This window comes from Notamacropus eugenii, chromosome 7, assembly GCF_028372415.1.
Source record: "Notamacropus eugenii isolate mMacEug1 chromosome 7, mMacEug1.pri_v2, whole genome shotgun sequence".
NCBI classification, from domain to species: Eukaryota; Metazoa; Chordata; class Mammalia; order Diprotodontia; family Macropodidae; genus Notamacropus; species Notamacropus eugenii.
The window spans coordinates 139,461,743-139,486,133 of NC_092878.1; the positions used below are offsets into that span (position 1 = coordinate 139,461,743).

The 24,391-nt window shown below is 35.9% G+C and overlaps 1 long non-coding RNA gene across 2 annotated transcripts in view; it reads left to right on the top strand.

Moving 5' to 3' along the window:
* Window positions 1–21,796, top strand: part of LOC140514345 (uncharacterized) — a 35,748-nt gene extending 13,952 nt beyond the window's left edge. Inside the window, exons 3-4 of one of the 2 annotated variants that reach the window (XR_011970554.1) lie at window positions 1,086–1,285; window positions 16,667–21,796. This is a non-coding gene — a long non-coding RNA (uncharacterized lncRNA). Of the gene's footprint in view, window positions 1–1,085; window positions 1,575–16,666 lie in introns of those variants that run through there. The other variant, XR_011970553.1, reaches the window with a different exon arrangement.
* Window positions 21,797–24,391: the final 2,595 nt, after the last annotated feature.

Genomic DNA, 24,391 nt, shown 5'->3' on the forward strand with positions numbered 1-24,391 from the left:
GTGGAAACTAAAGCTGTGGCATGAGAGAAGAGTCATTCTAGTCCCTAAGGGTTACCTTTTGGATATAGCCCATCTGGCCTTGAGAAAAGTAAGGGCCATAGCATAAATTCCACAGCACAGTCTGTCATCCTACAAACTCATGATGTGAGTCTACCATCAATGCTATATTTCAAGCTAATTTGAAACATCTTCATTATAATTCAACAAGTATTTACTGTGTGGACCACCTGCTATATGCATGGAAAAGTGAAAAAAAAACCATCTGGATCAATCATTACTAATAGTTGCAGACACCTAGGTGTGGAGGGAAAGGGGAGGAGAATGGGGAAGGATCAGGGGAGATACCCTAATCAAAAAGCAAAGGAATTCTCCCTCATTCATATTTTGCAATATTAACGTAAAACATGCTGCTGATACAGGCTCTTACTCCCTACTCTGTCTGAAGCAACAAGACAATGCCATGTTTTGTTTTGTTTTGTTTTTGCCAACTCTTATCTCCTGTAGTTACACAAGCAACAGATATCAACACCCCTCCCATTATCATTCCTGCAAACTTCTGGGTTTTAAAAATTGGGGAGGGTGGTTCTAAGGAAGGGAACTTCTGATAAAGCATGAGTTTCATATTAATCCCTTGGCAAAACCTTTGCTCATGGAACTAAACCTCACTGAAATATGTACTAATGAAATTAACAGTAGAAAAGGCACAGGGTCACAGAAACATATGCAGTAGCCCCTATGCCTAATGAGAGTCCATTATTAAATTTTCAGTGTGAAAATTTAGACCTCATAAATATGAAAACACTACAAATAAGAACTCAATATATTATTTTGTGGTTTGTCTAGACTTAAGAAAGCGATGGTGAAAATGTTAATGAGGCTTACTAAATTTAAAAATATGTTATAAATACATTCTCCCTGCCCCAGAGAGCTAGGTATTAAACATTTACCCACATGGACCTATCTGAATGTCATGTCTTAAATTATGTATCTCAAAAAGGCTTATATAATCATTGCATCATAGGATTTAGAAGGACAAGAGGTAGTTTAGATTTCTCCAATGCCTTGTCCCTTCTTTATTTTTCCAGATAAGAACTTAATGGGGACACCAAGGACATTCATTATTCCTAAGGAAGATAGTCTATGTTCATGGATAACTGCCATTGAATGGAATTTTACATTTATTTTACGATACCACAATACACCGAATTTCAAAAAGAAGTCTATGGAAGTGGATCAGAGGGCTACATGCTAAGTCATCCTAAAGCAACGATTTCAAAATGCTTTGGTGAGTGTAGAAAAAAGATGCTAGAAAACTTTAATTCGTAAGGATAAGATAACTGTGAATTTTAAACTGAAATAAAATTTCTGGAAAGTTATCTGTGTTAAGAAGCCTCAGAATTTCATGTATCTAAAACCATCTTATCGATTTCTTATTTATATATTGTTATTTTCTCTACATTTCTTTATATTTTATATAGAATATGACATCTACATAAGTCTACTTCAATAGGTTTGTAATCACTAATATGTATATTCTTTCTATTTATACCAAATAAAAACTATGCACTTTCTTAGTCTGTGTGATTCCTATGTCTTTCCATAAATGTTCCATAGATATTTCATTCAGCATGCTAGAATAAGAATTTTTAACTTGAGGTCTGCAGCATGGATAGGTTTCAGAGGGTCCATATACTTGGAAAAAAATGAGGAAAATTAAATTATTATTTTCACTAAATTCTTCTAAAATTTAGATTTTCTTCAATTATGAATCAGTTTTCAATATTTTATTTTTCTAATTACATGTGAAACACTTTTTTTTTTTAAATTTTGAGTTCCAAATTCTCTTCCTCCCTTTTCCCCCTCTTTCACTGAAAAGGCAAACAATTGGTACAGGTTATACATGTGTAGTCATGCAAAACATATTTCCATATTAATTATGTTGTGAAATAAAACACAAAACAACAACAAGAAAAGAAAAATGTATGATTGATGTGTATTCAGACTCCATTAGTTCTTTCTCTGGTGATGGATAGCATTTTTCATCATAAGTCCCTTGGAATTATCTTGAATCATTTTGCTGCTGAGAATAGTTAAATCATTCACAGTTAACCATTTTCCAATTTTTTCTGTTACTATGCATGGTCTCCTGGTTCTGCACTCTTCACTATGAATCAGTTCACATAAGGCTTTCCAGGTTTTTCTGAAAACATCCTGCTCATCATTGCCTATAGCTCAATAGTATTCCATAACAATAATATATGGAATCTTGTTCAGCTATTTTCCAGTTGGTGAGTATCCCTTCCATTTCCAATTCTTTACCACCACAAAAAGAACTACTATAAAAACTCTTATACGTATACATCGTTTTCCTTTCTATTTTTAAATATCTCTTTGGTATACAGATCCAGTAGAAGAATGTCTGGATCACAGTTTGCTTGCCCTTTCTTCATAGTTCCAAATTGTTCTCCAGAATGGTTGGATCAGTTTACAACTCCAATAAGTGTATTAGTGTCTCAATTTTCTCATGTCCCTCCAACATATATCAATTGCCTTTTCTGTCATATTAGCCAATTTCATAGGTTTGAGGTGGTTTCTCAGAGTTTTTTTGTAAGCACTTCTCTAATCAATAGTGATTTGAAGCATTTTTATATGACTATTGATAAATTCTAATTTCTTCTGAAAGCTGCCTGGTCATATCATTTGACCATTTGTCAATGACTTGCATTCTTATAAATTTGACTCAGTTCCCTATATATCTGAGAAAGGAGGCCTCTATCAGAGAAATTTGGTGTAAAATGTTTTTCCTTTGATTACTGAGCATTTCCCTCCATCCTCTTTTCATTCTCTCTCTCTCTCTCTCTCTCTCTCTCTCTCTCTCTCTCTCTCTCTCTCTCTCTCTCTCTCTCTCTCTCTCTCTCTCTCTCTCTCTCCTTTGTCCCTGTCCTGCCTCCAAATTGTTCTGCTTCTGACCATCACCTCCTCCAATCACCCTTCCCTTCTAGCAGCCCCCTCTCCACTTTTTTCCTCTCCCGTCTTACTTTCCTGTAGGGTAAGATAGACTTTTAGTCCCATTTTAATGTGTAGTCATTCTCTCTTTGAACCAATTCCTATGAGAGTGAGATTCTAGCATTTCCTGTTATCACCCCACCATACTTTCACCCTGATTTTCCCCTCCACTGTAAAATCTCTCCCCAACAATTTAACACAATTTACAAATGTGTGTGTGTGTGTGTGTGTGTGTGTGTGTGTACACCTATGCATATTCACAAAACTATGCTAGAAATACTTCTATTTATTAGTTCTTGCTCTGGAAGAGTGTAGCATCTTCTTTCATTGGTCCTTTATAGTTGATTTGAGTATTTATAGTACCCAGAATAACCTGGTTGCTCACAATTATTCTTTGAATAATCTTACTGTTACTGTATACAATGTTCTCTTAATTCTGCTCACTTGACTTCATTACTTCATGCAAGATTTTTCATGTGTGTGTTTTTTTAAATTAACAAGCTCGCTATTTCTTACAGAACAGTAACATTCCATCACAATCATATACCACAGCTTGTTTAGCTATTTCCAAATGAATGTGCATCCCTTCAATTTCCAGTTGTTTGATACCACAAAGAGAGCAGCTATAAATATTTTAGAACATATGAGTTTTTTTTCCTTTTATCCTAATCACCGTAGGAAAGAGACCTATCAGTGGCATTGCTGAATCAAAGGGCATACACAATTTTATAAGTCTTTGGGATAATTCCATAATACTCTCCAAAATGATTGAATCAGTTCACAGTTCAACCAACAATGTATTACTATTCCAATTTTTCCACGTCCTTCAACACCTGTCATTTTCCCCATATATGATTATAGCTAATTTGATAGGTGTGAGATGATATCTCAAAGTTCTTTTAATTTGGATTTCTCTAATCAATAATGACTTAGGGCATTTTTAATATAGCTAAATGTAGTTTTAATTTCATCAGAGAAAAATTGACAAATCATTTGACCATTTATCAGTTAGGCAATGATTTACATTCTTATAAATTTGACAAATTTCTAAATATATATATGAAATATGAAATCTTTATTTGATGAACTGTGTATAATACACACACACACACACACACACACACACACACACACTCACGCACACAGACCCTAGTTTTCTGCTTTCCTTCTAATCTTGGTTACTTTGGTTTTATTTGTCCAAAACCTTGGCAATTTAATATAATCAAAATTGTACATTTTACAACTTGTAATGCTCTCTGTCTTGTTTAGTCATTCATTCGTCTTCTACTCATATGTCTAATAGAAAATGTGCTCCATTTTCTTCCAGTTTTCTTTCTAGTAGCATTTCATTTTTCCCCAATTATATGTGATGACAATTTTTAGCATTCATGTTTATAAGATTTTGAGTTTCAAATTCTCTCCGTTCCTCCTTCCACACCTCCTCCTTGAGAAGGCAAGCAGTTCTGTATAGGTTATACATGTGTAGTCATGCAAAACATATTCATGATAGTCATGCTGTGAAGGAAAACATAGATAAAAATTTTAAGGAAAATAAAGAAAGTTTTAAAAAAGTGTCCTTCAATCTGCATTCATACACCATAAATTCCTTCTCTGGGGCTGAATAGTACTTTTCATCAAAAGTCTTGGATCATTGTATTGTGAGAACAGCTAAGTCATCCACAGATGATCAATCTGCTTACAATATTGCTATTACTTTGTACACAGAGCATTTCACTTTGCATCAGCCCATGCAAGTTTTTCCAGCTTTTTTGAGAGCATACTGCTCATCATTTCTCATAGTAGAATTATACTCCATCATATTCAGATAACAAAACTTGTTCAACCATTCCCCAACTGGTGGGCATCCCATCAATTTCTCATTCCTTACCTCCAGAAAAGAGCTTCTATATATATTTTTATAATAGAGATACTTTCCCCTTTTTAAAATCTCTTTTGGGATACAGACATAGTAATGGTATTGCTAGGTCAAAAGGTATGCATGGTTTATAGCCCTTTGGGCATAGCCCCAAACTGCTCTACAAAATGGTTGAAACAATTCACAACTCAGCCAACAGTACATTGATGTCTCATTTTTCCCCCCACTTCCCCTCCAACATTTATCATTTTTCTTTTCTGTCCTGTCTGATGGGTATAAGGTAGCACCTCAAAATTTGCATTTATACAATCAATAGTGAGTTAGAATATTTTTTTCATAGAGCTGTAGATAGCTTTGATTACTTCTCCTGAAAACTGACTATAGCTTTTGATCACTTATAAATTGGTGAATGGCTCTTATTTTTTTATGTTTGACTCAGTTCTCCATGTTTGAGAAATGACGATTTATCAGAGAAACTTGCTTCAAACTTTTGTCACAGTTATTATTGCTCACTGTATTTCACTCCAACCTACTCCCCCATTTATTCTATTCTCTCTCCTTTCACCTTATCCTTCCTCAGAGTGTTTGACTTCTGACTATCCCATCCCCCAATCTGCCCACCCTTCTATCACTCCTTTTATCCCCTTCCACTCCTACTTTCTCATAGGGTAAGATTGTGTGTTTGCTCTTTGAGCCAATTGTGATGAAAGTAAAGTTTACTCACTCCCCCTCAACTCCTCCTTCTTCCACTCCACTCTAAAATCTTTTTCTTGCCTCTTTCATGTGAGATAATTTTGCCCTATTCTACTTCTTCCTTTCTCTTCCTCCCAGCACATTTCTCTCTCTCATCCCTTAATTTTATTTTTTAGGTATTATCTCTTCTTATTCTACTTATACCTGTGTCCTCTGTCTATACATAGTCCTTCTAAGTACCCTAATAATGAGAAAGGTCTTAGGAACTACAAATACCATCTACCTACATAGGAATGTAAACAGTTTAAATTTATTAAGTCCCTTATGATTTCCCTTTCTTGTTTACCTTTTTTATGGTTTTCTTGAATCTTGTATTTGAAAGCCAAATTTTCTATTCAGCTCTGCTCTTTTGATTAAGAACACTTGAAAGTCCTCTATCTCACTGAATATCAATTTTTCCTTTCGTTGATTATACTCAGTTTTGCTGGGTGGGTGTTTCTTGGTTATAATCCTAGTTCCTTTGCCTCCCAGAATTTCATATTTCAAGTCCTCCAATCTTTTAATGTTGAGGTTGCTAAATCTTGTAGTATCCTGATTGTGGCTCCATGATACTTGAATCATTTCTTTCTGGCTGCTTACAATATTTTCTCCTTGACCTGGTAACTCTGGAACGTGGCTACAATGTTCCTGGGAAATTGGGGGTTCTCTTTCAGGAGGCTATCAGTGGATTTTCTCAATTTCCATTTTCCCACCTGGTTCTAGAATATTACGGAAGTTTTCTTTGATAATTTCTTGAAAGGTCATATTAGACTTTTTTTTTTTTATCATGACTTTCAGGTAATCTAATAATTTTTAAATTATGTCTCCTAGATCTATTTTTCCTATCAGTTGTTTTTCCAATGAGATATTTCACATTGTCTCCTTTTTTTTTTCTTCAACATTTTTTTCGTTCTCCTTTAGCAGGGAGCTGATCTGCTTTTCATGCTTTTCTTTCATATCTCTCATTTCTCTTCCCAGTTTTTCCTCCACCTCTCTAACTTGATTTTCAAAATTCTTTTTGAGCTCTTCCATGGCCTGAGCCCATTGGGTGGGCTGGGACACAGAAGCCTTGATTTCTGTGTCTTTGCCTGATGGTAAGCATTGTTCTTCCTCATCAGAAAGGAAGGGAGGAAATGTCTGTTCTCCAAAAAAGTAGCCTTCAATAGTCTTATTTCTTTTCCCTTTTCTGGGCATTTTCCCAGCCAGTGACTTGACCTCTGAATATTCTCCTCACACCCACCTCGCCTCCTGGTCCTCCCAGCCAGTGTTTGGGGATTGAGATTCAAATGCTGCTTCCAGCCTTAGGGCTTTTGGCAGGGGCAGGGCTGCTATTCAGTATGAGATTAAGTTCAGGTGGTCAGGTTGGGGCAGGGCCGCCTCTCAGGCTCAGTTCCCTCAGGGGGTTTATGCACAGACCTTCCACAATGGATCCAGGCTCCCGCCCGCTTGGGGAGCCCTGGTCTGCAGCCGCCTCTCAGCTTCTACCTCCTGGGGGAGGCCCGAATCATGGGGGCACCCCACTCCCCTCTCGACCCGCCAAAGAGACTCTCTCACCAACCCCTGTCACCTGTGGGCGGAGGGACTTGTGCGGCCACTGGAGATCCCGTCCTGGAAGCCTGCTCGGGTCTGTTTCTCTTGGTGCCATGGCCGCAGCAGGTCTGGGCTGGGCTGGGCTCCGCGTCTGCAGCGTGATGGACCTTTTGCGAGAGGTTTGCAGGTCCCTCTGTGGGTGGAGGGACCCGCATGGCCGCTGGAGGTCCCGTCCCCAAAGCCCGCTCGGATCTTTTCCTCACGGTGCCGCGGCCACTGCAGGGCTGCCCTCAGCTCCCAGTCTCGGCGCCCAGTCTGCAGCTCAAAGGACCCCCCGAGAGGTTTGCAGGTCCCTCCGGAACAGAAATCTCCCTCGCTCCAATATTCCGTGGCCTCTGGGTGCAGAATTCGCCATGAGTTGCTCCCCTGTAGCCGTTCTGTGGGTTGTGGGTTCAGAGCTATGTGTATGTGCGTCTTTCTACTCCGCCATCTTGGCTCCGCCTCGTCTCCTTTTTTTTTTTTAGTTTTATTTCTTCTTAATTTCTTATAAGTCATTAACTTCCATTTGCTCCATTCTAATTTTTGAAGAAATACTTTCTTCATTGAACTTTTGGACATCCCTTTCCAGTTGACCAGTTCTGCTTTTAAAGGTATTCTTCCCCTAATTGGTTTTTTGGATCTCTTTTACCATTTGCCCTACTCTATTTTTTAAGATTTTATTTTCTTCAGTAGTTTTTGTGTCTCCTTTACCACCCTGTTGATTCTTTTCTCATAATTTTCTTGCATCACTCTCATTTCTCTTCCCAATTTTTCCTCTACGTCTTTTATTTGATGTTCACAGTCCTTTCTGAGCTCTTGCATGACCTGAGACCAATTCATTTTTTTCTTGGTGGCTATGGACAGAGGAATACTGATTTTGCTATCTTCTGAGTGTGTGTTTTGATGTTCCTTGTCACCATAATAACATTCAATAGTCAAAATATTTTCCCCACTGTTTATTCATTTTCCCAGCTTATTATTTGATTTTTAACTGTTGGTTAAAGTAGGGCTCTGCTTCCATGGTAGTAGACACACTTTCCCAACCTTCATGGGTTTTGTGCAGCTGAGAACAGATACAGGAAAATGTAAGTTTTTAGTTCTTCCAAGGTGGTATAATCTAAAGAGAGGTATTCACTACTCTCCTAACTTGTCTGGTCTGTGAGTGACCAGAAGCATTCTTTTCTGCCCTGGCACAGTGAGGAGAGTCCCCCCTCCACTGTGGCTACAAGATCTATTATGCTACTGTTCCTCCTTAACCTGGGACTGCCACCAAGGACTGGGAGTTGGATCCAAGTACAGGCAAAGCAACAGAGTCTTGCCTCAGTGCTAGCAACAAAACCCCTGTAATCTCCTTCTGACCAGTTGTTTGACCACCTTACTGTGAGCTGAGAGTTTAGGAAGAAGTCCTGTTTGCTTCAGTCATTCCCAAGGCCTGCTCCTGGTTGCTATGCCTGGGGCTGTGCTGGTGTGGCCTGCACTGGACTGCACTCCATTCTCACCCGGGTACAAAACACCTTCCCTACTGACCTTCTCAGTTGTCTTGACACCTGTGGACTGAGATGTGTGGAAATTGACTCTGTTACCAGTGATTCACTCACCCTGAGGCCTGCTCTGGGTTTGCTGAGATGCAGTTTTTTTGGCAAAGATATTGGAGTGGCTGGTTAATTCCTTCTCCCAAGGATGCAGTGGACTGATTTTGTCAAGCAATCAGAAGTTAGGTGACTTTCCCAGAGTCACACAGCTAAGAAGTATCTGACACTAGCTTTGAACTCATTTCTCCCTGACTCTAGGTCCAGTGGTCCATTCACTGAACTGCCAACTGCATCACTGTTAATGTAGAAGTTGTTAAATTTTGTATTACCCTGACTATTTCTTTACAATATTTAAATGATTTGTTTTTGGCTGACATCAATAGTTTTTTGTTGTTTTTTTGTTTTGTTTTGTTTTGTTTTTTTTTAATTCTCTTCAGTGTTGGGGCTTGGGAATTTGACTTATATTCTTGGGAGTTTTCATTTTGGCATCTCTTTTAGGAGGTAATTGATGGATTCTCTCAATTTCTACTTTACTCTCCAGTTTGGGAATATTGAGGCAATTTTCCTTGAAAATTTTTGAAAGTTGAATCTTAGTTCTTTTTTGTGAATCATGGATTTCAGGTAGTCATATATCTATATCTATATCTATATCTATATCTATATCTATATCTATATCTATATCTATATCTAGATAGATAGATAGATAGATAAATAAATATACACAGATATGTGCAGATATTTATATATGTACATATGTCTATATATGTATATGTATATATGTATGTATATATGCATATATACACACGTAAGTTTTCATTTAATAGTATTTATTTTTCCCTAGTTATATGTCAATAAAAATTTTAGCATACATTTTTACAAGATTTTGAGTTCCAATTTTTCTCCTTCTGTCAATCCTTTTCCCTTTTTCAGAAAATTGAAGGGAAGCTTGATACAGTTTGTACATGTACTATCATATTTAAATTAAGTTAAATTTATTAATATTAAATTATACTAAATAATATAATATAATCATACAAATATAAATACAAACTATATATTTATATAAAATGTAAATATAAAATAATGTAATAAAATACTGGTCAGAGTTGTAAAAGAAGAACAGATTAAGAGAAAAAAATAAGAAAGAATGAAGTGAGTGAAAAAATTTGCTTCAATATGTATTCAGAGTCCATCCATTCTTTATCTGGATATGGACAGTATTTTCCTTCATTGGTCCTTTGTACTTGTTTTGGTTCACTTGTGTTCCTGAGAAGGACCAAGTCATTCATGGCTTATCATCACACAGTGATTCATATACTATGTAAATTGCTCATTTCACTTTGCATCAGTTTGTACAAGTCTTTCCAGCTTTTTCTGAAATCTGCCTTTGCATCATTTCTTATTGCACACTTGTATTCCAGTACATTCATATAACACAGCTTGTCCAGCCATTCCCCAATCGATGAGCATTTTCTCAATTTCTAATAGTTTGCCACCAAGAAAAGGGATGCTATAAATATTTTTGTATATTCATGTCCCTTCCCCCTTTTTAATGATCTCTTTGCAATACAGTTCTAATAATGGTATTGCTGGATCAGTGATATTAGCCAGTCTAACAGGGATGAGGTGGTACCTCAGAGTTGTTTTTAATTTTCATTTCTCTAATTAAAAGTGATTTAGAGAACTTCTTCATGTACCTGTAGGTAGCTTTGATTTTTTTGAAATTAGCCTGTTTATAGTCTTTGACCATTTATCAATTGGATGATGTCTTGTATTCTTATAAATATGAATCAGTTCTCTGTTTGAGAAATGAGGCCTTTTCAGAGATACTTCCTGTAAAGATTGTTTCCCAGCTTTCTGCTTTCTTTCTAATCTTCATTGCATTGATTTTGCTTGTACAAAAGCTTTCTAATTTAATATAATTAAAATTATGTATTTTACACCTTGCAATGCTCTTTATCTCTTGTGTGGTCAGGAATTCTCCCCCGTCTCATAGTTCTAACAGGTAGAGTATTACTTGCTTTTCTAATTGGTGTCACCCTTTATGTCTATTTATCTTGATATATGATGTGAGATGTTAATAAATACCTAGTTTGACTATTGTATACCTAGCTTACTTATGGTATACTTATTGTTTTCCAGTTTTCCAAGCAGTTTTTGTCAAATAGTGAGTTCTTATGCCAAAAGCTGGGGTCTTTGTGTTTATGAAACACTAGATTACTATGATCATTGACCACCATGTCTTGCATATCTAATCTATTCCTCTGATCGACCTCTCAGTTTTTTATCAGCACCAGGTAGTTTTGATGATTAATGTTTTATACTACAGTTTGAGATCTAGTATTATTGGACCACCTTCCTTTGTATTTTTTTTTAAACAGTTCCCTAGATATTCTTGACCTTTTGGTTTTCCAGTTGAATTTTCTTGTTGTTTTTTTCTAGTTCTATAAAATAATCTTTGGTATTTTGGTTGATATGGCACTGAAAAAGTAAATTAGTTAAGGTAGAATTCCGGTCTTTTAGATATGACTTTATTTGTGGAAAAAGTGTTTTATAATTGTCTTCATGTAGTTCCTGAGTGTTTCTTGCCAGGTTAATTCCTAAACATTTTATATTGTTTACAATTATTTTAAATAGAGTTTATCTTTCTATTTTTTTCTGTTGGGCTTTATTGGTCACATAAAGAAATGCTGATGATATATATTTTTTTATCTTATATCCTACAACTTTGCTAAAGTTGTTAATTATTTCAAGAAGTTCATCCTATCTACAAAGTATGATAATTTTGTTTCCTTATCGTCTATCATAATTCCTTTGATTGTTTTCATCTGCTATTGCTGTAGCTAACAAATCTAGTACTGTACTGGATGATGATGATGATGATGATAATGATGATGATGATGATGATGATGATAATGGACACAGTTGTTTCATCCCTGCTCCTGTTGGGAAGATTTCTAACATCCCCATTGCCAATAATGCCTGTTGATGCTTTTAGAGACATATTACTTATCATTTTAAGCAACACTCCCTTTATTCCTGTGCTCCTTAGTGTTTTTAACAGGAATGAATGCTCTATTTTTCTAAAAAAAGTTTTTCCAGCATCTATTGATATAATAATAATTTGATTTCTTTTGTTTTTTTATTGATACAGTCAGTTATGTTCATAACCTTCCTTATATTAAGCCAACCTTGCATTCCTGTAGCAAATCCAACCTGATCACAGTGTATCATCCTCTTGATATATTACTTGCCAGTATTTTTACCTAATTTTTTTGTATCAGTATTTATTAGGAGAAAAGGTCCATATTTTTCTTTTTTTTCTGCTCTACCTTTTCCTGGATTAGGTATCAGAGCTATATTTTGTCATAAAATGAGTTTGGTAAAGTTTCTTCTTCTCCTACTTTTTTCAAAATAATTTATATAGTATTGATATAAATTGTTCTTTAAATGTTTGGTAGAATTCACTCATGAAGCCATTTGAACTTGAGGAGTTTTTCCTCAGGAAGTTCGTTAGTACCTCATTCAATTTCTTTTCCTTAGACTCACTGACTTAGGCATTCTATTTCCTGATCTGTCAATCCAGGTAATTTTTATTTTCGTAAATGTTCATCTTTACCATTTGGTTCTAGGATATTGGGGGAGTTTTCCTTGATAATTTCTTGAAAGATGCTCTCCAGGTCCTTCTTTGGATTATTCCAGTAGTCCAATGATTCTGCTATTGTCTTTCCTGGATCTATTTTCCTTGTCAGTTTTTTCACATTTTTTACATTTTCTTCCATTTTTTCATTCTTTTAATCTTCTTTGATTGATTCTTGATGTCTCATAGAGCCATTAACCTCCACTTGCCCAGTTCTAACTTTTAAGGTGTCGTTTTCTTCAGATAGCTTCTGTAGTTTCTTTTCCATTTGGCTAATTCTACTCTTTAAGGAGTTGTTCTCCTTTTCCATTTGATAAGTTCTACTTTTTAGGCAGTTTTCCAAGCTGTTGACCCTTTGTAAAAGTTTTATTGCATAATTTTATTTCTTTTCCCAACTCTTCCATGTGATTTAAGCAGATCATATGGGCCTATTAACACATGAGAAAGGTCTTTCCATTTAAATTACTGTTACAGATGAGTAATTTATTTTTATCCATGAAGGAGACTTATACTAAAGGTATATATACATTGATAAAATAGTGCTGGTTCATACAGTGCCTCCAAAATTCATTCCTATTGTTTTATGTTTTTTTTCCTCTTCTTTATTTCCTTTCTTTATTTTAAGAAAAACACCATAGTTGAATATAATAGCTTCCATCTCTGTTATTGAAATTATTCCTATTATTGAAACATTTATAGCAAAAGCATAAATTGTTCTTAACATTTTTGATAGATTCCACTTGAAAATTCAATTAAAATGGGAGTTTGGGTAGATTTTTCTTCATTAGTGGCTTAATTTTTTCTTATTGAATTAGGATTTTTTGGTATCTGTATTTCCTGTGTAGTTAACTCAGATTTCTTTTTTTATTTTAGCACACAATCATCCATCTACTTTAACTATTCATTTCTCTTTATCCTCTCTATTCATTGTGAATTAACTTGGAACCTCTTTTTTTTTTATTTTGGGAATTTGATTTCTCTTTCTCAATTTATTTTATTTTATTCATTTATTTATTTATTCATTCATTCGTTTGTTTGTTTGTTTGTTTGTTTATTCACTCATTTATTTATTTGTTTATTTATTTATTTTGTTAGATCAAGTGTTAGACCAGAACCTGTAGTCTTGGGGCCTCATGTTACCATTTAGCTCCTTGAATGTGACATTTTGATTGAGTCCAAGTTTTATGCAGTTTGAATTCAGCCAGAGGGTAGAGTTGGCCTTCTTCATGTGTGCCTCTAATATTAGAATTATAACCTCATTTCTCATTAAGTTCCTCATTTCTCACAATCATGCAATGCTGTTATTTCATCCATTTGTTTCAGAAACTTTTTATTTAATTATATTTATGGAGTTGTTTTTAGCATTCTTCAGTACTTATGGAAATGATTTCTATAAATCCTTTGCATAATTTATCAAATGGTACTTTATTTTTTCTAAGTTTATCTGTCTCATATATTTGCTATATATTGGTTGATCATGTGGAAGAGGAATTAGATGTTTTCTTCTTGGCCCCGGAGAGCAAACTTCAGATCAAGAGGTAGAAGTTACAAAGAATCTAATCTTACTTCATATTAATGACAACAGGCCAAGGTACAGTGTGTTTGCTTGTGAGGAAGTGAGTTACCTATCTCAAGAGGTGTCAAATAGAGACATATTTCCAGTTCTAGCTCCATAATGCTATAATCATTTGTTTCTAAATAATATCTCTTAATTTTATAGTGACTCAGATTTTATCATATGTGCATATGTACATTTATAAGTGTGTGTATGTGTAAATGTGTTTACTATGAAATTGTCAAAAGAGTTTTGAAGGTCGAAGGGGTTTTTGTCCACTGATTGTTCTTTACCAACATAAATCTATGCTCCATTCCCTTTCAATTAATCACAGTCAAACACAATGTCTTCACAGAAACAGAATTTCAGAGTTGAAGTCATGTAGTATAACATATACCTGGAAGAGGATCATACTTTGAAAATTGGGACATTCACCCTTTCCCAGTGCTTTGATACCTTTCTAGTTCACCACATTCTTTCAGAGACCAGTAACTCAACAACCATATCTGCTGGTTCTTTCAGTATCTTAAGATGTATTTCATCTGGATTTGTTGACCTAGATTCATCAAAGACAGCTACATGCTCTAGGGTATAAACTTCATTTTAGCATATTTTTTCTGTCGTTACAACTTCTAATATTAAATTCCTTGACAGAAAAAAATATATAATTAAAATAGGAGTAGTGCTGTCTTTTCTCCTCCAGACATAGCAATTCTATTTATCCCAGCTAGTGGCTTTATTTACTCTCCTCAAATATTGCTATAAATAACCAGTTTTGCTTCTTCTCCTTCTTTGAGGTTCAATTTATCTCTATTACCTATTATAGTTAACCTTGTCACAGTTGTTTAACAGACATCGTCATAGCTTTCTCAAGGATTTAATTATGTACCTCAGCTTCCCATTGTCATCTAATACCACCTTCATACTCAAGAACTTCAATATGCACACTTATATCTGATTGAACACCCTGGCCTCACAGCTCTTCAATCTCTTTAACTTCCACAATGTGCATCTTCACTCCATCTCCATCCACAGAGATGTCATATTGCCATCACTAAAAATGTATTAATTCAAAATCTCAGTAAGGAGATCCTGAGTCATACTGAAGGGTACACATAATGATTCTGACAGGGTCCACTAAAAGTTTGTGATCTTATTTCAACTAAGCCTTTATTATGTCACAGTGACATGAGCTCTTATGACTTTCCTTATTCTTTGCTAAACATCACATCAAAGCTACTCCAAAACGTCTCCTCTCTCCTCAGACCTCACAGATGTTACATTTTCCCCCTCTGTACTTTGACAAAAACCTTATCTCTTACTATATTTTCAAAGAATTTATGAATTGTTAGAACTAATTGTACTTCAAATATATGGTAGAATTCACTTGTAAATCCATCTGGTCCAGGATGTTTTTCAAAGGGAGTTCATTTATGGTTTGTTCAATTTCTTTCTCTAAGATGGGGTTATTTAAGTATTCTATTTTCTCTTCTATTAATCTGGGCAATTTACATTTTTGTAAATATTCATCCATTTCATTTAGGTTGTGAATTTTATCTTCATATTGTTCAGCAAAATACTTACTGACAATTACTTTTACTTCTTTTTCACTGGTTGGAAATTCACATTTTCTGTCTTTGATACTGCTAATTTAGGGTTTTTGTGGATTTTTTTATACTCAAAGAGGACCAAAGATACCATGATGTTTTAGTCAAGGTACTGTGAGTTCAGCTGTGGCTGATCAGTCTAATACTAGCTTGAAAAGCTCCACCACAGGTTGGGCACAAATATAGCTCATTTGACATGTGGGATTGAGAGGTCTCTAGATTTGCACATCTCACATTTTCTTAGTGTTACTGTGATTCTGCTTTGCTCACACAGCACAGCATCTTTTATACAGGCAAGCCATATTGGGTGAACCTGTGCCAGCATCTTCCATATCTCACAATCAGTACTAAAATTCTTCAGAAAAATCTTGAGAGTGTCCCTGGACCACTTCTTCTGATCTTGTGGGTGCTTGCCTTGTACAAGTTCTCCATAAAATAGTCATGTAGGTAAATGTGCATTTGGCATTCAGACTATGTGGCTAGCTCATTGAAGTAGAGTTTGAATTGTTGGTAGTTCATCTTGTTAGAGGATCGCAGTGTCTTATAACTTTATTTTACCAGGCATTCTTCAGAATCTTATCTTCTTAAGACAATTCAAATGGAAGTGATTCAATTTCCTATCATAACACTGATAATTGGTTCAGGTGTACAGGCATACAACAATGAGGTCAGCATAATGGCTCTGTAGATCTTCAGTTTGGTAGGCAGTTTAATGCCCCTGGTCTCCCACATTTTCTTTTAGAGTCTCCAAAATGCTAAGTTAGCTCTGGAAATGTGTGCATCAACTTCATCTCCCTGTGTATATCCCTAGAAAGCACACTGCCAAGGTAAGTGAACTTATCCACAGCATTCAGAATTTCTCCATTTCCCATAAGAGTTCCACATAAGCATGATGCAGTGCTGACTGGTGGGGAACCTCTGTTTTGTTCATGTGATTGTAAGGACAAAATTAGCACAAAGGGTAGAGCATCAAATCTTACTTTATTTCATCTCAGCCTCAGAGAATTCATTGAGTGCACAACCATCTGCAAAATAAAACAAAACAATTATGTACCAACTCTCCCTCTACTTTAGTTTTGTCTTGTAGACCTTTCAAGTTTGCCATTAGCTCTGTAGTTGACCTTGATGCAATTTTTGTTCTTGTTGCAGGCATCTAACAACATTGCAGAAGGCATTATGCTCAAAAGCATGGGAGCAAGTAAATAGCTTTGCTTCACTCCACTGTTGACTCGGAAAGTGCGAGAGCATCATCTTTTATCCAGAAATTGCATAAGCATGACGTCATTACCAAATTTTTCCACAGCCTTCAGCAGGCCCTCAAGTTGGATAGTATCAGAGGTCTTATTTAGATTGATGAACATGGTGTACAGACCTCTGATCTCTTCTGGAATTTCTCCTGGAGTTGTCAGACAGCAAATCATGTCAACCATTCCTTGACCCTTTATGAAGCCACATTGGCTCTCAGAAAGATATCCATCTTCAAAGTGAAGGATCAGACTTTTAAGGAGGACTCTGACAAGGACTTACTGGCAATGATTAAGAAAGAGAACCACTCCGTGAATTTCACAAGACAATCTCTTTGCTTTGCCTTTATAGAAATGGACAATGAAACTATGCTTGATCTCCTGAGAGATAACCTCCTCTTGATAAATAACAGAGAAGATTTCTTTCATCTTTTGTATGAGCAACTGACCCCAGCCTTACAGATCTTTGCTGAGATGGAAACAGCTCCATGCACTTTGCTACATGACAGAAGCCTAATGGCATTCATTACTGCTTTTTCAGCTGCAAGTTTGGCTAGAAAGGGCTTGACTTTAATGTGATTTATACAGTCAATGGCTTCAGCACTGGATGATGATGGTCTATTGGGAACACTATGGAAGTGTTAGGCTGATCTTTCTAGAATCACGTCCTTATCACCAATCAATGTAGCTACTTAATTGAGTACTGAGATGCACTATAGTTCTTTGTGCATAGATATTCTTCAATGAGATGTTTCACATTGTGTTCCATTTTTCATTCTTTTGGTTTTGCTTTATTTTTCTTGATTTCTCATAAAGTCACTAGTTTCCATTTGCTCAATTCTAATTTTTAAGGAATTATTTTCTTCAGTGAGTTTTTGAACCTCTTTTTGTGTTTTGTCTAATCTACTTTGTGAGGAGTTTTTCTTCAGTGAAAAATTTTCCAATCTCTTTCGATTTGGTCAGTTCTGCTTAATAAGGCATTCTTCTCCTCAGAGTCTTTCTGTACCACTTTTACCATTTGACCTAGTCTGTTTTTTTAGTGTTATTTTCTTCAGTATGTTTTTGTGTCTTCTTTACCAAGCTGTTGACTCTTTTTCATGATTTTGCAACAGTCTCATTTCTTTTCCCAATATTTCCAACACCTTTCTTACGTGATTTTCAAAATCCTTTCTGAGATCTTCCATGACCTGAAAAAAATTCATATTTTTCTTGGGGACTTTGGATATGGGGGCTTTGACTTTCTAAAATTTTATTCTTAGTGTGTTTTGATCTTCCTTGTCACCATAGTAACTTTCTATGATCAGAATTTTTTATGTTGCTTGCTCATTTCCATAGCTTATTTCGTGACTTTTAACTTTATGTGAAAGTGGGGTTCTGCTTCCAGGGTGGAGGGTTTATTGTCCCAAGCTTCAGGTGTTTTGTATAGCTGTTTTCAGAGATACTTATAGGGACCTGTAAGTTTTCAGTTCTTCCAAGGTGGTACCATCTAAGGAGAAGTGTATTTACTACTCTCCTGACCTGTGATCTGCTCTGTGAGTGACCCCAAGCACTCTTTCTGCCCTGGAACTGTGATGAGGGTCCATAAGCTCTGGTGTGCTAGTGTTCCTACTCATCCTAGGATTTTCACCACAGTACCTGCTCTTTCCACCTTCATGACCCAGTGGAATAAATTACTCTCATTTACCCATTCCCCTGGAAGAAATCTTCACATGCTTGTGTTAGATATCTTCCTAACTAACTGATCATCAACCTAGTTTAGCCTGTCTGTATATTCTAGAGTTTTTTGGAGCCAAAAGTGAAAGTTGGGTGACAGGAGGAAATAAGATCACATAAATTTTTAGTAGATCCTATCAGAATGGTCATGTGTATACTCCAGCATCATTCATAATCTCCTAAACACTATGGGTTAATGCGTTATTGGTGATGACAAAATGACATCATTGTGGATGGAGATGGAGTGAAGATGCACATTATGATAATTAAGAAGGTTGAAGAGCTGTAAGGTCAGAGTGTTCAATCATGTATAAGTGTACCTATTGAAGATCTTGAGTATGAAGATGGCATTATGCGATAATGAAAAATTGAGTCAAGTGATTAAATTCTTGAGAAAGTCCTATGCTTTAACCATTTACTCCCTTTCAGCTTCTTCTTAGGTTATACTTAGAATAAGGTTCATATCTATTCAGCCTATTTTTTTTTATTGATATGACCAACTAGATAAAACATGTACTTCAATCAGTAAACATTTCTTAAACACCTTCTATATGCAAGGCATTGTGCTAAGCACTGGAGATAGAAAGAGAGACAAAGATAGTCCCTGTGCTCTAGGAACTTACAATTGAGTGAGGAAAACAAGATGCAAATAAATATATACACAAAACTCTATATACTATGAATAGAAAATAATTGAGAAAAAAAAGCATTAGACATCAAGACGGGATGGGAAAATCTTCCATTAAAAGGTCCAATTTTGGTTGGGATTTAATGGGTCAGGGAAACTGATAGCCAGAACAGAGAAAGGTGAATATTCCACTTATGGGTAACATTCAAAGAGAATGCTCAGAGCCAAAAGATGGATTGCATCTTCTGTAGAATAACCAGGAAGCCAGCATCATTTGAACAAAGAAAGCATGTTGGAGAGTAAGGTGTAAAAAAAAAAAAAAACTAGAAAGGCAAGAGGGAACTAGGTCATGAAGGGCTTTGAATGTCAAACAGAGCATTTTGCATTTGCTCCTACAGGCAATAGGAAGTCACTTGAGTTTATTGAGTGAAGGGTAACATGATAGGACCTGTGCTTCATGGAAGAGAAAAACATGTTAAAGGAGTAATGGAGGATAGATTGGAGTGAGGCAATTGTTGAGACAGACAGATCCACCAGTAAGGTATTGCAATATTTCAGGAATTAGGTGATGAAGTCTTGAACTAAAGTGGTAGCAGTGTCAGAGGAAAGAAGATGTCAAGGGTGAGATTGATAGGCATTGGCAACATATTAGATTTGTGTATGAGGGGAGTTGTGAGAGGTAGTGCGAATTTGAGGGATGAGGATGATGGTGTTGTCTTCTACAGTAACAGGAGGTTATTTTTTGTATGTTTGCTCTTAGGGGGAAAATTCTATTTTTTGACATATTGAGTTTAAGATGTCTCCCAGAAATTGAGCTTGAGATGTCTGAAAGTCAATTTGAGATGTGTGATTGTAGGTCAGTAGAGAGGTTGGGGCAGGAAAGGCAGAGTTGAGAATCATCAGCATAGAAATCATAATTTAATCCATAGGAGCTGATGAGACAACCAAGTAAAGTGGTATAGAGGGCAAAGAGAAAAGGGCCCAAGACAGAACCCTAAAAGATATGTGTGTGTGTGTGTGATCCATGGGAGGGTGTGATCCATTAGAGGGTGTGATCCATGGAAGAATTCCGCAAAGGCTATAGATTGTGAAGGAGTGGTCAGATATGAGAAAAACTGGGAGAAGAAAGACAAGCTTAAAATCTAAAGAGATGAGAGTATCAAGGATGAGAGAATGATTAGCAACATCAAAGGCTGCAAAATGGTTAAGGAGAGTGAAGGTAGAGAAAAGGCCATTGGATTTGGCAACTAAAAGATCATTTGTAAATTTGTATGGAGCAGTTTGAGTGGAATACTAAGGTTGAAACTATTTTACAAGAGGTTAAGAAGAAAGAGAAAGGAGAATAAGAGGAGGCACCTACTGTAGAAAGTTTTTTCAAGGAGCTAGAAGACAAAGGACAGAAGGGATATGGGATCATAGCTACCTGGAATAGAAAGATCGGATAAAGTTTTTTTTTTTTTCAGGATGGAAAAGACATGGTTACATTTTTAGGCAGTAGAGAATAAGGCAATAGAGAGAGGAGAAATTGAAAATATATGAAAGCGTGGGAATGATAGAAGGGGCAGTCTATTGGAGGAGATGAAATGGAATGGGAATCCTAGACAAGAGTGAAAGATCAGAGAGTGGTAGACTGCACTGGAATGATAGATGAGGAAGAGGGAAGAAGAGAGATCTCATTGCTAATGGCCTCAAGTTTTGATTGTCAACTATGAGTCAAATTTCAGTTCTTTGATATTCACTTTGTGAAGAGCACAAGAACCCTGGGAGAGGCAGCTACCTGCGGATCACCACCACTGTTTCCAGCCCAGCCATCTAGGGAAGTGACTTCTGTGGAAATGACATCTCTCAGCCAACTTCCATCCAGAGTGTAAGCAAATCAGCATAGTTGAACCAGTAGAGGCACCTCAAGGGAAAGACATGAGGCAACATTTGATGGAAAAGTCAGTCTACAATCACTACCTTGATCACTATTTTCCCTCATGTCCCGGTGTGAACAGCTTAGGACCCTGAACTCAAGAGCCTTGAGAAAAGCAATGCCACCATCATTCTAGGAAGTAATATATGTGGAGATGCTGCAAAGCAATTGGACTTGTAGTTGTTACAGCCCCAGCTACTGAAGATTCAGAAAAAAGAAATGACTGGTCACCAAGCCTTTGACTCTTTAAAATGGATTAACCTCAGAAACTGTTATGATTTTACATGTGAAAATGACTTTAAAAAAGAGACACAACCATTTCCTTCGCTACTGTGTCCCCAACTGTAGAGACCTTCCATATGTGTTATTTCCCGCATTAGATGTAAGCTCTTGAGAGCAGGGATTGTTTTACTTTATTTGATTGTCGCATTTGTTTTCTCAATGCTTTTCACAAATAAGCAAACCATTCATACATTCTTCATGTTATTTTCAGCTTTCAATCAGGGTTATCACAGTGGAAAATTCATATTTGTAAAGCATCCACTGAAATTTCAAAATTTTTATTTATTAAAATAATTTTTTTATTATTCTAAGCTTGAAAATATCAACAAGCACATATATATGCGTATAAACATGTACATATGTAATACATACACACACATACATGTATACAAAGAATAACAAAGGTTTGAATAGGAAATCATAAGCCTCTGTTATATACAGCTTACATTCCTTTGAAAAAATTTTATAATAAATTAAACATACTTTTTTTAAAAGCTTTTCTCTTTGTTTCTGACTCCTATTCTTCTGTGCTTCTAAAAATCGTTGAAATGACACTATGTATTCCTTTATGGGGAGCAGCAGCATCTAATATTGAATCCAAAATCCTTCCACCAATTAAAAAAATCTTCATAACAATTAAGCAAATCAAAACCATATATTAAGTGTATCTAAAAATGAATGTCTCAGTCTGCAACTCAAGTGCACCTACCTCTCTGTTCAGCAGTGAGTATCATGCTTCACCATTAATTTTGTAAAGTCTTGGTTGATCAATAAATTGATCAGAGTTCTTAAGGTTTTTCCCTTTCTACATTTGTTCATCATTTGGTATACTTGGTTCATCTAGTTTTTATTGCCTCACTCTATATCAGTTCATATGTCATCCTAGGTTTCTGTGATTTCTATTATATTCATCTCAATATAATCAGTAGCTTTTCAATTGATTGGCACCTCTGTTTTTCCCCAGGTCTTTGCTGCAACAACAACAAAAATTAATGCTCTTTCAGATTTGGGTGGGGCATTTATTTATAAATTTTATTCCTGGGTCAGTGACTTGTATGGTATAACTAAATTTTTTTCCAATATGGTATGACAAATTCAAAGTTCCACTCAAGATACTCTAGTGTGCTTATACTTCCAAAGCCCTTCCAATAATTGTCATTTTACTTTATTTTTGTCATCTTTCTCAACCTGGTTTGTATGAAGTGGAACTTTAGAGTTGTGCAAATTTGGATTTCTCTATCATAAATTTTGAACATTTAAAAAATATAGCTACTGATAACTTGAATTTCTTCCTCCGAGAATTTCCTGTTCCTCTCATTTAAACAGCAATGTATTGGAGATTCATCCATCGACATTTGAAATAACAGATTAAAGGAATTTTCAGTAGGATCCTGCAGTTTCCGATTAAATCTTCTGTACATGCCATTTACTATCCCCTGAATGCTAGGGACATTTAACTGCTCTCATCACTGATTTATTAGTAAGAGGTGGAGTTTAGAGACCTTTGGTATTTAACTTTTCCCTCAAGCTATTCCCCCGAAGTCTCATTTGAAATAGTTCTTCATGGCATAATTATAACCTGAAAATGACAATCTAATTAAAAGTACTTCTTCACAGCAGAATAGATCAGAATCAATCTAATAGGATGAAATTTATTAGCAATAAATGTAAATTCACAAATTCAGGTTCAAGCCAATTATTTTCACAAGGTCTGGTAGTGAAGACATAGTTCTGAAAAAAAGATCTGGTGATTTTAGTGTATTTGTAAGTGTAATATAAGTCAATGATAGATCTGTAAGCCAAAGAAGCTAATGTGACCTAAGCATTTATACATTTAAAGAAGAATAGAAAAGCTGCACAGCAAAAATGTACAGAAATGTTAGCTCTGTTTTAGGTTCAAAGCCTGGCTCAGACACTATTAATTGTGTGACCCCAGGCCAGATTGAACAGCTATATGGTGCAGTAGGTAGAGTAGATAAACTGGAGTTGGGAAGTCTCATCTTCTTAAGTTCAAATCTAGCTTCAGATACTTACTAGCTTAGCACTTGGGCCCTAGTCAAGTCGTTTAGCCATATTTTTCTTCAGTTCCCTCTCTGTGAAATGAACTGGAAAAGGAAATGGCAAACTACTCCTGGATCTTTGCCAAGAAAATACCAAATAAAATCACAAAGAGTTGGATATGCCTAAAACAACTGGACAATAGTTCAAATCACTTAATCTGACAGAGTGAGCAATATCTGCGTTCAAGGCTCACCTTTCATACTTGTTATCTGTGCAAGCTCCTTGACTTTTCATGCCCCAAGAAAACTTTTTACAAGCTGTAGTTACTGAAATCATGTATTTGTTGAGAAAGTGTAATTCCTGGGAGCTTCCTAAAAGGATGATAACATGGTTTCAGAGTTTTAAAAAAATGAAACAACTCTTTTCATTATTATTTTATTTAGGATTAGAGACAATGAGACACCCACATTCCCTCAAATTGTATTTAGCCCTAGATAGCTCACTTTATGATATGTTCAGTTTTTTTTTAGTCATGATATTTTGAGAAACATATAAAAAACTGGAGTGTCTCCAGAGAGTATCAACCAGAAGATGTTGAAAGGAAGCAAGAATATGACTTAGATGAAGCAAGTGGGATTATGGAGCTTAGAGAAGGGAGAACTAGGAGGGGAAATGAGAGCTACAAAATATTGGAAGGTCTGTTTTGTAGAAAATGACTTGTTCTGCTTACCCTGGAGGGCAGAACAAGGAGTAACGACTGAAAATACAAAGAGGCAAATGTATTAAAGAAAAAAAATAAACTTTGAACCATTTAGAATTATCCTAAACTTGAATGAACTACCTTAGAAGATGGTAGCCCTGCTGGAAACAACATTATTGCTGGGTAGCAGATGGACTGGGCAGTCGCTAAGGATACTTGAAAATCTGGGACCCTGTGGAAATAAGTTTTTTTTTTTTCCAGTGTCATGCACATGATCATTTTTATATTCCTCTCTCTCTCTCCCTCTCTCTCTCTCTCTCTGTCCCCCCTCCCTACCTAGGTGTTGTCTATCTACCATCAATTCATCTTTGAAAATAAATGTATTATGCTT